The following is a 15,994-nucleotide window of genomic DNA, read 5'->3' as shown; positions in this document are numbered from 1 at the left end:
TTTCAAGCCCAGCGATTAATTTTATGACTATTATTCTAAATTCACTTTCTGTTATATTATTTAAATCCTTTTTGATCAGCTCATTAGCTGTTGTTATTTCCTGGAGATTCTTCTGAGGGGAATTCTTCCGCTTGGTCATTTTGGATAGTCCCTGGTGTGGTGAGGACCTGCAGGGCACTTCCCCTGTGCTGTGGTGTATAACTGGAGTTGGTGGGCGGTGCCGCAGTCAGACCTGATATCTGCCCCCAGCCCACCGCTGTGTCCACGGTCAGACTGGTGCGTGCCTTCTCTTCCCCTCTCCTAGGGGCGGGATTCACTGTGGGGTGTGTGGCCCGTCTGGGCTACTTGCACACTGCCAGGCTTGTGATGCTGGGGATCTGGCATCTTGGCTGGGGTGGGTAGGCAAGGTGCACAGGGGCAGGAGGGGCAGGCTTAGCTTGCTTCTCCTTAGGTGATCCACTTCAGGAGGGGCCCTGTGGCAGCAGGAGGGAGTCAGATCCGCTGCCGGAGGTTTGGCTCCGCAGAAGCGCAGAGTTGGGTGTTTGCGCTGAGCGAGCAAGTTCCCTGGCAGGAACTGATTCTCTTTGGGATTTTGGCTGGGGGATGGGCGGGGGAGATGGCGCTGGCGAGCGCCTTTGTTCCCCACCAAACTGAGCTCTGTCGTCCGGGGGCTCAGCAGCTCTCCTTCCCTTTGTCCTCCAGCCTTCCCGCTTTCTCAGCAGAGCTGTTAACTTATGACCTCCCAGAAGCTAAGTCGCGCTTGCTGTCGGAACACAGTCCGTCAGGCCCCTCCGCTTTTTGCAAGCCTGACTCGGGGGCTCTGCTTGGCCGGCGAGCCACCCCTCTGTCCTGGCTCCCTCCTGCCAGTCCGTGGAGCGCGCACCGCCTCGCCGCCCTTCCTACCCTCTTCCGTGGGCCTCTCGTCTGCGCTTGGCTCCGGCGACTCCGTTCTGCTAATCCTCTGGCGGTTTTCTGGGTTATTTACGCAGGTGTAGGTGGAATCTAAATGATCAGCAGGACGCGCGGTGAGCCCAGCGTCCTCCTATGCCGCCATCTTCTCTCAAAGGATCTCTCATTAGATTTTTAGCAGATATATCAGCCAGAAGGAAAATGTGGAGATGCATTCAAAGTGATGAAAGAAAAAAAACAAAAAAAAACAGAAAACAAAAAACTACCAACCAAGAAAACTCTATCTCACAAAACTGTTCTTCAAAAATGAGGAAGGGACACCTGGGTGGCTCAATCAGTTGGGCGTCTGACTCGGCTTAGGTCATGATTCTCGGTTCATGGGTTCAAGCCCCACATCTGGCTCTGTGTTGATAGCTCGGAGCCTGAAGCCTGCTTCGGATTCTCCATCTCCCTCTCTCTCTCTGTCCCTCTCCTGTTCGCACTCTGTGTGTATCTCTCTCTCTCTCTCAAAAATAAATTTAAAAAATGCTTAAAAGGAGGGATAATAAAGACCTAGCCATGTAAACAACACCTGGGGGAGTTCATTAGCATTAGACCTGCCTTAGAAGAAGTGCTAAGTGGACTCCTTCAGGTTGAAACAAAAGGGTGCTAACAGCAATATGATTAGCATATGAAATCATAAATCTATGGTAAGCACAGAATGCTTTAATGGTGGTGCATAAATCATATTTGATTCTAGCAAAGAATTTAAAATATAAAATTGTAACAAATAACTATAAAACTATATTAATGCATACAAAATATAAAAACATGTCATTTATGACATTGACAAACTAGGAAGGACGTGTAAGGAGTAGAGTTTTTGTATATAATTGAAGTTGGTAACAGTTTAAAATAGATTGTTAGAACTATAAGATGTTTTTTTTTTTATTTTTTTTTAACGTTTACTCATTTTTGAGACAGAGAGAGACAGAGCATGAATGAGGGAAGGTCAGAGAGAGAGGGAGACACAGAATCTGAAACAGGCTCCAGGCTCTGAGCTGTCAGCACAGAGCCTGACGCGGGGATCAAACTCACCAGGAGATCATGACCTGAGCCGAAGTCGGACGCCCAACTGACTGGGCCACCCAGGCGCCCCAGAACTATAAGATGTTTCATGTAATCCCCATAGTAACCATGCAAACACATAAAACCTATAGAAGATACACAAAAGAAAATCAGAAAGGAATTAAAGCAGATTACCACACACAAAAAAATCAATAAAACATAAGGAAGGAAGAGAAGAAAGGAAGGATAAAATAACTATAAGACATGTAGGAAATAGTGAACAAACTGTCAATAGTAAATCCTTCCTTTAAATTTAAATGGATTAAATTCTTCAATCAAAGACACAGAGTGGCTGAATAGATCAAGAATATGAGATCCAACTATAACGTATCTATAAGAGACCCATTTAAAAAGTTCTATTTTTTTGAGAGACAGCACGAGTGGGGAAAGAGCAAAGAGAGGGAGAGACAGAATCCAAAGCAGGCTCCCGGCTCTGAGCTCCAAGCTGTCAGCACAGAGCCTGACACAGGGCTCAAACTCACAAACCAAGAGATCATGACCTGAGCCAGAGTCTGATGCTTAACTGACTGAGCCAGTCAGTTAGGAGCACCCAGGTGCTCCTATAAGAGACTCATTTTAGATATAAGGACACACATAGGCTGAATGTGAAAAGATAGAAAAAGATATTCAATATAACTGTAACCAAGAAAAAGTAGGGGTGGCCATACTTACATACTTAATTCAGGAAAAATAGGCTATAAGTCACAAATCATCACAAGAGGCAAAGAAGGACATTATATAATGATAAAAGGGTCAATTCCACAGGAAGATATATCAATTATATATGCAACTAATATCAGAGCATTTAACTATATAAAGCAAACATTGATAGAATCGAAGGGACAAGTAGATAGTTACACAATGATAGTAGGAGATTTCAATGTCCTATTTTCAATATAAGATAGAACAACCAGCCATAAGATAAATAAGAAAATAGAGGAAATGAATAGCACTATAGACCAATTGAACATATCAGACATATACAGAACACTCTACCCCAAAACAGCAAAATGGATATTCTTCTGGAGTACATACAGAACATACTCCAGGATAGATCACATGTTATATGGTTACAAACCATGTAACAGTTAAAAAAAAAGTTTTAACAAATCTAAGAAAACTGAAATCATACCAAGTATCTTTTTTGACCATAATGGAATAAAACCTAAAAATCAACAGTAAATGGAAAACTAGAAAATTTATAAATATGTGGAAATTAAACAACATACTCTTGAGCAACTAACAGGTCAAAGAAGAAATCATGAGGGACATTACAAAATATCTTAGGATAAATGAATATGAAACAACATACCAAAATGTATGGGGTGAAAAAACAGAACGAAGAGGTAAGTTTATAATGGTAATCACCTACATTAATAAAATAGAAGAAAGATCTCAAATCAACAACCTAATTTTATATTGCAAGGAAATAGAAATGAAGAACAAACTAAACCCAGAATTAACAGAAGGAAATAATAAAGATTAGGATAGAAATAAAGAGAAAATAGCAAAACAATAGTAACATTTTTAACAAAACTGAGAGTCGGTATTTTGAAAATATGAACAAAATTGACAAATCCTTAGCTATACTAAGAAAAACACAGGGAAATTCAACAAAGCCTGAAATGAAAGAGGAGATATTATAACTGATGCCACAGAAATAAAAAGGGTCAGGGGCGCCTGGGTGGCGCAGTCAGTTGAGCATCCGACTTCAGCCAGGTCACGATCTCACGGTCCGTGAGTTCGAGCCCCGCGTCAGGCTCTGGGCTGATGGCTCAGAGCCTGGAGCCTGTTTCCGATTCTGTGTCTCCCTCTCTCTCTGCCCCTCCCCCGTTCATGCTTTGTCTCTCTCTGTCCCAAAAATAAATAAACGTTGAAAAAAAATTTTAAGAAATAAAAAGGGTCATAAGAAACTACTAGGAACAATTATATACCAAAAAATTGGATGACCCAGAAAAAAATAGATGAATTCCTAGAAACATAAGACCTCCTAAGATTAAATCATAAATAAATCAATTATGCATCAGGATTCATAGCCTCCCAACAAAGAAACTAGATGGCTAGGACTAAATGGCTTCACTGAAGAATTCTACCAAATACTTAAATGAAAATTAACACCAATCCTCAAATGCTTCCAAAAAAGTTAAGAGAACACTTTCAAACTCATTTTATGAGGTTAGCATTACTCTGATTACTAGACAAAGGTATAAAAAGAAAAGAAGCAAAACCCCATAGACCATTATCCCTGATTGATGCGAGAATCTTCAACAAAATACTGGCAAACCAAATTCAACAGAACATTAAAAGGATTATGTACTATGACCAATGGGATGTTTTCCTGGAATGCAAGGATGGTTTAACATATGAAATGTAATACACCACTTTAACAGAATGAAAGACAAAAAACCAGATAATCATCTCAAGTGATGCAGAAAAAACTTTAGAGAAAATTGAACACTGTTTCATAATGAAAACACTCAACCAACTAGGAATAGATGGAAACTACCTCAACATAATAAAGGCCATAGATGAAGAACTCACAGCTAACATCATACTCAATTGTGAAAAACTGAAAGCTTTTCCTTTAAGATCTGGAACAAGGCAAGGGTTTCCATTCTTACCACTTCTATTAAACATAGTACTGGAAGTTTTAGCCATAGCAATTAGGCAAGAAAAAGAAATAAAAGGCATCCATGTTGGAAAGGAAGATATTTACTGATGATATAATCTTAAATGTAGAAAATCCTAGAGATTCCACACACAAAAAGCTGTCAGAACTAAAAACTTAATTCAGAAAAATTGCAGGATACAAAATCAACATATAGAAATCAGTTGCATTTCTATACACTAACAATGAACAATCCAAAATGAAATTAAGAAAGCAGCGCCTGTGTGACTTAGTCAGTTAAGTGTCTGATTCTTGATTTTATCCCACGTCATGATCTCATGTTCATGACTTTGAGCCCCACATTAGGCTCTGCACTGACAGTGCAAAGGCTGCTTGGGATTATCTCTCTCCTCTGTCTCTGCTCTTCCTCCACTATGCTCCCTCTCTCTCTCAAAATAAATAAATAAACTTTTAAAATAATCTTAAAAAAGAAAAAAAAATGAAGAAAAACAATCATTTAGCATAACATAAAAAAGAATAAATTACTTAGAAATCAACTTAACCAAGTAGGTCACAGACCTGGGACAAGCTGATTGTCCTAATGCTGCTCCTCTCCAGCCACTGCCCATGGGCCTTGCCTCCTTACTCTTCCTTAGGAATGCATGCTATAGCCCTGATGCAGCCACTGACTCACTCAGGCATCATCACACTGTGCTTCACCTTTCCATACTGGCACCCTGGCCCACAAACTCATAATGTGGCTGAGCTGTGAGTGCTCATGTTTGATGACATGGTGTATAACCTGCTGAAGCACCAGAGCCCACCTACACCAACATGGAGGTAGCAGTGGTGCCAGCAGCACCAACTCCTCTATTGCAAGGATAGTAGCAGCCGCTCTGCTTCTGCTGACACTGACTGCACTGACTACCTATCTCATGTGGCACCACAGACTCAGTCTGCTGTAGGCCTTCAGACATGAAGAGTGCCTATCCCATAGCAAAACCCAGTCTGAGTTTTTGGTGTCCAGAAAACTCCAGATGTCTGAGGAGGCCTTGCAGTCCCAGTCCTGATTTCCGAGAGAACAACTAGGACAGTACTTCCAAAGATAGTATATGAGTTCCAGGGTGAATCCTAGTCCATCAGCCTTTGGGGACAACCAAACTCTCAAAGCAGGAGCACTTGGAGTTTTCTGTGACCTCTGGATGAGAAGAGGAAGAGACACTCATTCCAGGGTGGTCTTTCATATCCTTCTTTACCATCACATGGAGTTTTCATTTTCTGCCTCTTCTTGAAATGCAGCTCAAGAGGGTCTCTGTCTCCCCTTGACAGTAATGTGGGGTTGTGTTCACCGAGAAGAGGACTGGAAACTGTCTCTACCCAGGTCAGCATCAGTTTATTTCACAGGGTTTGGTCAGGAAAATCAAAACCACTTGAGAAATTTAAGGCAGAAAGACATTTAATAATTCAATCTCTTGATTAATAATTTAATCTCTTGAGAGATCAAGGCTGGAACTATGGACAGGAGATCAGGAAGTATGGCATTCATGGAGACCCACCACCCTGATTCTGGCTGCCTGAAATTCTGATGTGGGCAACTCTGGAAGGATGCCTGGGGTTCTGGCAAAGCCTCATGCCTGTCACTGGCTTGAACCATAGTGGCTTTTCCCAAACCTCACACTGGTTTCATCTCAGAACCCAATAAGGGATCCAGATAGCAAAGGCCCATGGTTTCCAGACTTGTAGCTGCTGAGACACACAGGCTGGGTAACAGACTTCCCAGCATGGGCACCCTTTGGGCGTTTAGCCGCTGTACTCACCTCCTACCTTACCTCCCAGTTTGTTTCAGCAGCAACACTGAGCCATGGCCTAAGATCCTGTAGCTATTGTCATGCCAATGACACACTGGTGCTTCCAAAGACTGGAGGGCAGAAGGCCTTTTTGGTCACCTGTGCATTTGAGCATGTCAATTCTTGCTCTTATTCAGACACACTGCACTGGGACATCCTGTGGCCTCAAGACTATACTAGAAAATTAATCACCATAAACACTCTTTAAATAAAATAGTGGGGAAAGAGAAAAGGAAAAAGATGAAAAGATGAAAAGAAAGACTTGTACACTAAAAATTACAAAATGATAAAAAAAATTGTAAAATACAAATAAATGAAAGACATCCATGTTCATGGATTAGAAGACCTAATATTGTTAAAATGTCCATTCTTCCCACATGATCTTTAGATTCAGTGCAATCTCTTTCAAAATTCTAATGGCATTGTTTCCAGAAATAGAAAAAAATTATTCTAAAATTCATATGGAATCTGAAAGGACACTGAAGAGCCAAAACAAATTTAAGAAAGAAAAACAAAGCTGGAGGCCTCATACTTCCTGATTTTAAAAAGTTACAGTAATCAAAGTTATAGTAATCAAAAAAGTATAGTATGGCACTGGCATAAAAACAGACACATAGACCAATGGAACAATGGAATAGACAGCCCCAAAATAAGCCCTGATGTCTATGGTTAAATGATTTTCAACAGGGTGCTGCTGAATCTACACAACAGGGAAAGGATAGTTTCAACAGATGGTGTTGGGAAAACTGAATATCCATGGAAATAGTGAATTTACCTTTATCTTATACCATATAAAAAAAACCCCTAAGATATATATATATATACATATATATATATATGTATATATATATGTATACATATATATGTATATATATGTATATTTATAGCTATATATATGTATATTTATAGATATATGTATGAATATTTACAGATATATGTATGTATATTTATATATATGTATATATATGTGTATGTGTGTGTGTGTGTGTGTGTGTGTGTGTGTGTGTGTATACACACATACATGTTGCCTGACTGTCTTTGGAATTCCCATATCTATGTGGATTCCTTGTATATACACTAGTAAATTTGATTTTCTACCATCAAAAAAAAGAAAAAGAAAAAGAAAATACATTAAACACTTTGTTATAGATTTAATGTTTGTGTCCTCCCCAAAATTCATGTGTTGAACTTTAATTCCCAGTGTGATGGTATTTAGAAATGAGACCTTTGGGAGAAGATTTGATTATGAAAGTGAAGCCCTCATGTAAAAGATTAATGCCCTCATAAAAGACATCATAGAGAGCTTCCTCACCCCTTTTGACATGTGCGGACATGGTGAGAAGACAGCCATCTGTGAAGCAGGGAGCATACCTTCAGTAGACACCAAATCTGCTGGCACCTTGATCTTGGACTCCCCAGCCTCCAGAATGGTGAGAAATAAATTTTTGTTGTTTATACCAGTATATGGTATTGTTATAGTATCCCAAACAGACTAAAATAGAAATATGTACATAGAAGTAGGGTGCTACTTTAACAAATACCTAAAAATGTGGAAATGGCTTTGGAACTGGTTAATGGGCAAAAGCTGGGAGAGTTTTGAGGTGCACGCTAGAAAAAACCTACATTGTTATAAACGGACTGTTAAGGGTGATTTTATTTATAGCTTGAAAAAGAAAGGAGCTGTAGAGAAAGCCTCAGTCTTTTTAGAGAATACTAAATAATTTTAAAAAGAATGTTAGTAGGAATATGGATGGTAAAGGACATTCTGATGAGATCTCATATGGAAATGAGGAACATGTTATTGGAAACTGGAGGAAAGGTCATCCTTGTTATTATAAAGTGGCAAAGAACTTGGCTGAATTGTGTTCATGTTCTAGTGTTTTGTGGAAGGTGAAACTTTTGAGCAATGAAATTGGATGTTTAGCTGAAGCTATTTTTAAGCAAAGTGTTGAAGGTGTGGCTTGGCACATCCTGACTGCTTATAGGAAAATATGAGAAGAGAAAAGTGACTTAAAGATGGAACTGTTAAGGAAAAGGGAAGTAGAACTTAAAAGATTTACAAAATTCTAAGCCTTTCAACATTTAAAAAAATTAAACACTATGGGGCGCCTGGGTGGCTCAGTCAGTTAAGCGTCCGGCTTCAGCTCAGGACATGGTCTCACAGTTCATGAGTTCAAGCCCCGCATTGGGCTCTGTGCTGACAGCTCAGAGCCTGGAGCCTGCTTCAGATTCTGTGTTTCCCTCTCGCTCTCCCCTCCTCTGTTCATGCTCTGTCTCTCAAAGATAAATAAACATTAAAAAAAAAATTTTTTAAATTAAACACTAAGGGTGTAGCCATGTGATAGTTTAATGAAATAAGTGAAGTGGGCCAACTTAACTTGAGGCAGAGCTATTCTATAAGACCATGGAAGAATGACCCCAAAGGCAATTCAGAGATCATCAGATTTGCCACTCCCATCACAGGCGAAGAGTGCAAGGGCTCATAGGGTAGAACAGTTTCAAAGGAGGGGCTTCTGGCACTTGAAGAACCTTGGTGCTTGCTACCCAGCACTGCCTCACATTCAGGGCTCTGCTCTTTGCTCCATAGCACCATGCTCCTCAGCCACCACAAGTGCTGCTCCCCTGGGCCCCAGTGCAGAGCAGAACAGGCAGCAAGTTTTGGTGGCATCTGTGTGGTGCCATCTCTGCCACCACAGGCCCAAGGGGCACGACTGCCTCTACCTAGGTTTCAAAGGATGGAGCTTCCTGGAACCATAGGATTTCAACCTCATTCTGAGAGAACTACTGAGGCAGGCCCCAGCAGAGAGCTGGCCATAGGAATGTTCTGCTAAGCCTTGGGGGTGACAATGTTAGCCCTATGGTTCTAGAAGGCAGAATAGCAAGCCAAAGAGTGTTCTTTTTTTTTTTTTTAATTTTTTAAATGTTTATTTATGTTTGAGAAAGAGAGACAGAGTATGAGCAGGGGGAGGGGCAGAGAGAGAGGGAGACAGAATCCAAAGCAGGCTCCAGGCTCTGAGCTGCCAGCACAGAACCCGATGCAGGGCTCAAACCCATGAACCATAGGATCGTGACCAGAGCAGAAGTCAGATGCTTAACCAACTGAGCCACCCAGGCACCTCTAAAGAGAGATTATTCTTAAGCCTTAAGGTCTAATAGAATTTTCCCTGTTACGTTTTAGACTTACATGGGACCTGTCACTCCTTTTCTATTTCTCCTTTTTGGAATGGGAATGCCTGTTCTATGCCTGTCCAATTGTCTTTTGGAAGCACATAACATGTTTGATTTCACAGGTTCACAGCTGGAGAGGAAATTGCCTCAGGATAAATCATACCTCAAGTCTCACCTCTATCTAATTTAGATGATATTTAGATAAGGCTTTGGATTTTAGACTTTTGAGTTGATGCTGGAATAAGTTGAGACTTTGGGAGATATTGGGATGGAATGACTGTATTTTGCTATGAGAAGGACATGAATTTTGGGGGCCCAGTGAATGAATGTTTGTGTCCCTGCAAAATTATGTTGGAAACTAACCCCCAATCTGATGATATTTAGAGGTGGGACCTTTGGGAGGTGACTAGGTTGTGAGGGTGGACCGTCATGCATGGGATTAATACTCTTATAAAAGAAACTCTAGAGCGCTCCCTCACCCATTCTGCCATATGAGGTCAGAGAAAGAAGATAGTCAACTAATAATCAGAAAGCAGGCTCTTACTAGACATCAAATTTGCTTCTGTTTTGATTTTGGACTTTCTACCCCCAGCACTGTAAGAAATAGGGGTGCCTTGGTGGCTCAGTCTGTTAGATGTCCAACTTCGGCTTAAGTCATAATCTTATAGTTCATGGGTTCAAGCCCCATGTCAGGCTCTGGGCTGACAGCTCAGAGCCTGGAGGCTGCTTCAGATTCTGTGTCCCCCACACCCCCCTTGCTCTTTGCCCCTACCCTGCTTGTGCTCTCCCTCTCTCTCAGACATAAACAAACAAACAAACAAACAAACAAGCATTCTTTTAAGTATATTCTTAAAAAAAACTGTAAGGAATACATTTCTATTGTTCATTAGTCATCCAGTCTATGGTATTTGTGATAATAAGCCTAAATAAACTAAGACAGACCTGAATGTCAGACCTAAAACTATAAACCTCCTAGAAGAAAACATAGGAGAAAATCTCCATGATATTGGATTTGGGAATGATTTATTGGATATGACCCACCAAAAGCACAAACAATAATAGAAAAAATAGACAAATGGTACTACATCAAACTTAAAAACTACCACAAAGGAAACACTCAAGCAAAACAAAGGAAACAACAAGCAAAACAAACACCCCCCACCCACACACACACAAAGCAGAAAATAACAAGTGTTGGTGAGGATGTAGAGAAATTGGACCCTTGTGTACTTTTATTATTATTATTATTATTATTATTATTATTATTATTTAGAGAGGGAGGGAGAGAGAGCACTTGCCCATGTGTGCACCTGAGTGAGTGGGGGAGGGGCTGAGAGAGCAGAAGAGAGAGAATCTTAAGCAGGCTCCATGTTTAGTGCAGAGCATGATGTGGAGCTCCATCTAATGACCCTGAGTTCATGACCTGAGCCAAGATACTTAACCAACTGAGCCACCCAGGCACCCCAGCCTTATGCATTTTTAACAGAAATGTAAAATGGTTCAGCCCCTACGGAAAACAATATGGAAGTTCCTCAAAGAATTAAAAATAGAATTACCGTATGATCCAGCAATTCCACTTCTGGGTGTATATCTAAGAGAATTGAAACAGGACCTTGAAGAGATACTGCACACTCATATTCATTGCAGAATTAATTTTAAAAGTTCCAAAAAGCAGAAGCAACATTAATGCCCACTGACAGATGAATGGATAAAAACAGTGTGAAATATACATACAGTGGAATATTATGCTGCCTTTAAAAAGAAGGAAATTCTGGCATATGCTACAACATAGATGAACCTGAAGGAGATTATGCTAAGTTAAATAAGCCAGTTACAAAAAGGCAGACTCTGCATGATTCTACCTGTATAAGTAGTCAAACTCTTTAAAACACAAAGTAGGATGGTAGTTGCCAGAGGCTAGGGAGAGGGACAAAAGGGGGTGTTGTTCCATGGATATAGAATTTCAGTTTTGCAAGATGAAAAAGTTCTAGAGATCTATTTCACAACAATGTACATATATTTAACACTATAGTGCTGTATACTTAAAAATGATTAAGATGGTAAATTTTATGCTATGTATTTTTTAACACACACATCAAAAAACATTATACCAACCAAATTAAATGTATCTAGTAGATGCATATGGCTCTCAAGTTCATGAGTTTGTGACCTCTGAACTGTAGAAGACATTGACAGGAAAGAGACAGAAAATTACCATTTATTGAGCACCTCATATGGGCCAGGAGGTATACTAAGCATTTTAAAAATGTTTTCTTACCCAATTGTCACAATAATCTTATAAACATTTTTTTTATTACCAGTTTACAGATGAGAAAACAAATTATGAGTTTAAAAGACTTCTCTAAGATCATATATCTAATTAATCAAAGGCAGGATTTGAACACAACAGACTCCAGAGCTGGTGTTTTCTCCACTGCTTTAGGAACAGAGGAAACATGTCAGGAGGATAAACGTTATACAGAAAATCAGAGTGGTGAAGATCAACTAGCTATGTGAAATTTTTGAAGGTAAATAGATAAGTGTTCCATGGGGACCCCATTGCAGGATAACAAACTGTGAAGTACAGGAACCACATTAGAAGACACTGAGTGAGAACACTGGCTCTGGGTTTGAGTCCTGGCTCTGCCACTTACCAGCTTTGTGACCTTGAACTACTCACTTAGCTTCTCTATGCGTTATAAAAGTGCTTCTTAACATGCCTGGCAGATAATAAATGTACACTAAACATTAGCTATTATTAGATAGTATGGTCTATTGCTAGATTTTAAAGGCCAGATTAGGTCTGAATTTGATGCCCTGGATAATAAGCAGATATCGGACACAGGATTTCAGCTAGGCTGATTGGAAAGCAAGCAGCTTTCTCTGTGAAAACTGTTTTAACTGCCTGCCAGTGAACAGTCTGTCCCTCTCCAATCCACTCACCACATAGCTGCCATGGTCCATCTGAAACTCAGTTTTGACTAAGTTCTTTTTTTCTTAAAAAGTTGTCAATTGCTCTTCATTTGTCACCACATTCTTAAATTTGCATGGACTTGAGAATCAGCTGAGGATGTTATTAAAAAGCATATTTGAAGGCTATGCCCACAAAGATTTTAACTCTGTAAATTCCGCTGAACCTAGAGATGCAGAGTCCACTGTTGAGAATCTTTGTTGGGATCCACTTCAAATTTATTAACTAATAAAACACTTCATGTCTTGGCTCTGGCTACCTCTCCAACCACATTAGAAAAAACCAACAACGACAACAACAAAAAAACTTTTCTATCCTAAGATTAACTCTCTTGCACTAGAGTTTCATTTTTAGCTCCTGACATATTCAGAGCTTTTGTTGTTTCTGTTTTTCATAGAACACCTTCCATTTTCCTTCTTCACTAAACTCCCATGACCTTCACCTGCCTAAGCCTGCCCAACTATATTAGTCTTCTATTGTTGTGTAACATATTGCCCCAAGACTTAATAACTTAAAGCAATGATAAATATTTATTATTATTCAGAGTGTCTCTACAGGAATTTGGAAGTGGGTTAGTTGGGCAATTCTGCTTTGGGTCTTTCAAGGGTTGCTGTCAGGTGTCAGCTGGAGCCATTTGAAGACTTAACTGTACTGGAGGATTATTTTCAAAGTGGCACAATCACATGGCTGGCACGTTGGGGCTGGCTGTTGGCAGGTGGCCCTTCTACATGGGCCGCTGCTTAGGGCTGCTTGAGAGTCTTCATAGCATGGGGACTGGCTTTCCTAGAGCAAATAATCCAAGAGACCAAGGCTGAAGGTGCAAAGCCTTTTGTTTTCTAGCATTGGAAGTTAGAGAACATTTTTACTGCAGTCCTCTCTTGGTCATGCAGGTCTGCCCTGCTTCACTGTGGGAAGACACTACACAAGGATGTGAACACCAGGAGATGAAGATCATTTGGGGGCCATCTTGAAGGGTAGCTACTACCACATCATCATTTATCACTTAGGTGTTAATCCTCAGGAACCCTTCCTTGAATTTCTTTTTTTGTTTTTTTTTTTTTTAAGTACAATCTCTGTTTTATTTTTCCAGAGAACAGTTTTTCTTCAATCCTTAATGACTTAGCTCTTTACATGGGCTTTGGTGGAGATCGTGGGGCAACACCCGCAGGTCTAAATCAAGGTGGCGGTGTTCTGTCCTTCCTGTGCTTCACGAGAGCAATTCCTGACTATCTCTTGCTGTGAACAGCACAACTCACCCAGTAATGTAGTTTCACATATAGCTTAGGAAGCACATAGGCGTCGAAAACACTCGCTTGGTAAATGTCTCTGACCGCGGCAACCTCTACTATGTTCCAGATAACGAACTTCTTAATGGCATTGTCCTTGGGCACGCAATGGATGCAGTTGGTGCAGCCAGAAAGCTGCACGTGGCCGCGGCCTTTTTTGGCATGACCATTGTTCTTTCTTTTCTTGGTCATCTTGGAAACGAGGACCCTAGAGAGGCCTTCCTTGAATTTCTTTCCCAAATTGTGTAACTGCCTCTTCTGCATACTACTATATATGTATTTAAAATGGCAAGTGTGCACTGTATGTATGTGCATACATATACATATATATCATATACATGCATGTATCAATATGCATATATGTATATGTAGGGGTCATGCCTTTTTACCCTTGTACTTTATACTTTGCTCGAAGATTAATGAAGGAAGGAAGAAGGAAAGAAGACAAAGAGATAAAGGAAGGAAAGATCAATCTTGAGCAATTAGATTTGGTTGTCACAAGGCTCTATGACACATAAGAGTTCCATTTCTGTTAATTAGCAGATGGTTAACAACAACAAAAAATATATCTTTGTAAGGGCAGTTGGGAAGGAGCAGGAACAATTAGAAAATCTTTCACCACAACAGAAATGTTGAGGAATTTGTATGAATTTTGGTATTATTCAATTTGTACAGCTCTGAAAATCACATTCAGTCGTATTTGGGTCTAATTTTCTTTTTGTTCTCCTTTTGATGTTTCACTGACACACTGTGGCTCACAAATAGGGGGGATGGAAGTTATAAAAAGGAGTGTGGTCTTAGAGATGGCAGAAGACAAAAATTCTCAATACTAAAAAATTCCTAGAATGTTTTAAGGACTCAGTTCTAATCTTCCTATGCTGGGAGGTCCACATGCACTGAAGATATTAGATATTTTTCTTTTATTTTTTTAATGTTTATTTATTTTTGAGAGGGAGAGAGACAGAATGTGAACAGGGGAGGGGCAGAGAGAGAGGAGACACAGAATCTGAAGCAGGCTTCAGGCTCTCAGCTGTCACCACAGAGCCCTATGCGGGGCTTGAGCTCACGAACTGTGAGACCATGACCTGACCAAAGTCAGATGCTTAACTGAGCACCCAGGTGCCCCTAGATATTTTTCTTATAACTAGATTCTACACTGAAAGAGAGGTGTACACATAAAGACATTAATGAAACTTCATCTTTTTAATGACACCATTGCTGCTGTTTTCTGGAAGTGGCTCTTCTGTCCTTTCCAACAAAATTCTTACCTTGATTTCCTATAATCATTAGTTTGTGCTGGTTTCTTCCCAGGACTATGAAAGAGTCAAGCACTACTTATCTTTATATGTACATCATGGTCCCTGATACACAAATGAATATGTATTAAGCATAAGCTAAATGAATGAAATCATTTATTCAAAACAATCCATGTTTAAGATTACATCTTAGCAGATTCCTTCCCACCAAACACACTACTTATTGAAATCTGCAGAAGCAGTGAGCTGATTCTAATAAACCAGTCATAATTAAAATAAAATATAATGAAATCAATTTAGGAGAGTTTCTTCCACATGTATATTTTATACACAGCATTCTCTGACATTATCTGACAATTATCCTTGCCCACAATTTCCTTCTACTTCAAAAGGGACTTGATTTTGCCTTCACAGTTTGGAACCCAAGATTGTTTGTCCTTTTGAACTTAGTGTCACGTGAAGCACAAGCCTGACTCTGATTTTCAGGGGAATGCTAGTCAACAAGCTCACTGAGCACTTTCTAGGTGTCAAGCACTGTGTTAAGGCACGGGGATAGTGAGAATACTGTGTCTGCCTTCTAAGAGAAAGTAGTTGAGTTCCTGTATGATCCTGGAGACCGAACAGAGGTCTGTAGTAGTCATTGTAGTATGTTGGCCTGATTACCCATCCTACCTGCTTTAAGACTGAAACACTAATTCCCCTATTGGCTGCATGTTGATGACTGATAGCTCATGACTGAGGCCCCTGAGGAGATTGGCCTTATCCTGAAGACAGCTACTTCACCTAAGGTTATGTCCCCTGGTCAACATGGAGATATAAAAGTCTGCCCCTGGCCCTGATTT

The 15,994-nt window shown here is 40.2% G+C and overlaps 1 protein-coding gene and 1 pseudogene across 1 annotated transcript in view; one reads left to right on the top strand and one right to left on the bottom strand.

Annotated features, from left to right (window-relative positions):
• The window catches only part of METTL15 (methyltransferase 15, mitochondrial 12S rRNA N4-cytidine), a 259,172-nt gene that overhangs the window by 230,061 nt on the left and 13,117 nt on the right, over positions 1 to 15,994 (top strand). Inside the window, exon 10 of the transcript XR_005796943.1 lies at positions 7,673 to 7,901. The gene's annotated coding sequence lies outside the window, so the exon portion shown is untranslated. The remainder of the gene's footprint in view (positions 1 to 7,672; positions 7,902 to 15,994) is intronic.
• LOC121043623 (40S ribosomal protein S26-like) lies at positions 13,673 to 14,108 on the bottom strand (annotated as a pseudogene).

This window comes from Herpailurus yagouaroundi, unplaced genomic scaffold, assembly GCF_014898765.1.
Source record: "Herpailurus yagouaroundi ecotype Mexico unplaced genomic scaffold, PumYag 187, whole genome shotgun sequence".
NCBI lineage: Eukaryota > Metazoa > Chordata > Mammalia > Carnivora > Felidae > Herpailurus > Herpailurus yagouaroundi.
Note: the sequence above shows the minus strand (reverse complement) of the source record. Positions and strands in the feature narration are given on the sequence as shown.